The sequence below is a fragment of the Aptenodytes forsteri genome, unplaced genomic scaffold (genome assembly GCF_000699145.1).
Source record: "Aptenodytes forsteri isolate BGI_AS27 unplaced genomic scaffold, ASM69914v1 Scaffold14, whole genome shotgun sequence".
Taxonomy (NCBI): domain Eukaryota; kingdom Metazoa; phylum Chordata; class Aves; order Sphenisciformes; family Spheniscidae; genus Aptenodytes; species Aptenodytes forsteri.
In genome coordinates this window covers 1,136,949-1,138,616 of record NW_008794457.1, presented here as the reverse complement: position 1 = coordinate 1,138,616, position 1,668 = coordinate 1,136,949, and the positions used below count along the sequence as shown (strand labels likewise).

The following is a 1,668-nucleotide window of genomic DNA, read 5'->3' as shown; positions in this document are numbered from 1 at the left end:
TGGCTTGTGATGGTCCAAGCATCTCACTGTGCCCCCGGTACCGGCCTCAGCCCCTGTCCCATGCCCAGCCGGGTCCAGCTGCCCCACGTGCCGCTCGGCATCCATGCGTAGCCCATCCCCCTGGGCCGGGCGTCCTGGAAACCCCCAGTGCCCTTGGGACCGCCGATAACCCCTCTGCCCCCACAGGAACTCCCTTAATAATTACCTAATGTCCTCTGGAAGGGGAGGCAGAGCTCAGGGCTGCGTGCCGGGGGCGGGGGTGCTGGCTGTGCACCCTCGGGAGCCATCAGAGCAGCTAATGGTCCCGCTCTTCTCGCTGGCCGGGGAGGTCCTCTCTGCTCCCTGCCTGGGCTCTCCTACGCCAGGCTCCACTGGATGGTATGATCCCCAACCAGGTGCTCTGAAGGCAGGATTAGACCCTCCCTGTATCCCTGGGGAGATGCCACAGAGGTGAGGGAGCTGTGAAGCAGGTTGAGGGAGGCAACCACTACATCCCCTTCACCTCTTGCATGGGACGAGGCGGGAGCTGGTGCCGTGGTGGGTAGGATGGGGCTAGAGCATCTCCAGGCCAAGTTGCCCTCACACCCTGCACTGCAGCTCCCCAAAACACCTGCGCCCGTGGACCCTGGGGTGCAGGGACACCTGAGGCTGGTGAGGAACAGGGGAAATGGGGGACATCCTTCTCAGGTCAAAGATGCTCCTCGCCTGCATCCTTCATCCCCCGTGCCAGGCAGCATGGCTCCCACCCCGCCATGCTTGTGGGGTCCCGCAGCCACAGCACAGCCCGGGTCCAGGTCCCAGACCAGCGCAGGGCAGGCATCTCTAGGGACTTTAGGCCACAAAGCAATTCGTGGTGTCCTTGGGGGAAGCCTTACATGGGACACATAGCAGACAGTGCCTGCAGCAGCATTGAAGGTCCACGCTGTCCCCAGCCGTGCATCACGGGCCAGTCCAGGACCCGCTGGGGCCGTGGGATTCGTCACCCAGTGCTCCCATCCCACCAGGCTCACAGCCGCTGTCCTCTGCAGTCCCTTCACCTCTTGTCATCACCCTCGGGGTCAGCGCTGGCACCAGGAGCCGGCACTCGGCTCCTGCACGCCGGCTGGGAATGCTCTCCACGGCGTGTACCCACAGGCACAGGCACACATACCGGGGTGGCACCGGGATGGGTGTCCCATCCCTGCCAGGAATCCCAGAGGCAGATCAGGCGCCCCAGTGATGGTCACCCTCCATTGAGGGAGCCCCGGTCGCACGTGTCAGACTGCGAACTTGCTTAAAACTGCACTGTGTTTACCGTACGCGCTATTTGCACTGAATTCCCACAGGATATGGTTCCGCTCGGCACCGAACCATTTCAGAGACCTTGCTCAGCCTGTAAGGAGGGTTTAAAGTTCAGGAAAACAGTGCGTGGGCCTCGGGTGCCAGCACCGGGATGACTTTCACCTCCCTGAGCACGCTGTCCATCCCCGAGCTGCCAGGGGATGCGGTAGGGCTGGGCAGCCCCGAGCAGCACCGACTCCTTCCCCCAGGCTGCAGCGAGGAGAGGAGGATGAAAATCCAGCCAGGCAGGGGGGAATAATCCGGGATGCTTCGTGCTGGCGGGGATTGGCAGGTTTGGGACGAGGGTGGCAGCTCTGGGGGTCACGCCACGAGAAAGGCAGCTCAGGG

The 1,668-nt window shown here is 63.4% G+C and overlaps 1 protein-coding gene across 1 annotated transcript in view; it reads left to right on the top strand.

The window, feature by feature from the left end:
- Positions 1 to 1,668, top strand: part of LCAT (lecithin-cholesterol acyltransferase) — a 7,974-nt gene that overhangs the window by 1,779 nt on the left and 4,527 nt on the right. The window lies entirely within an intron of this gene.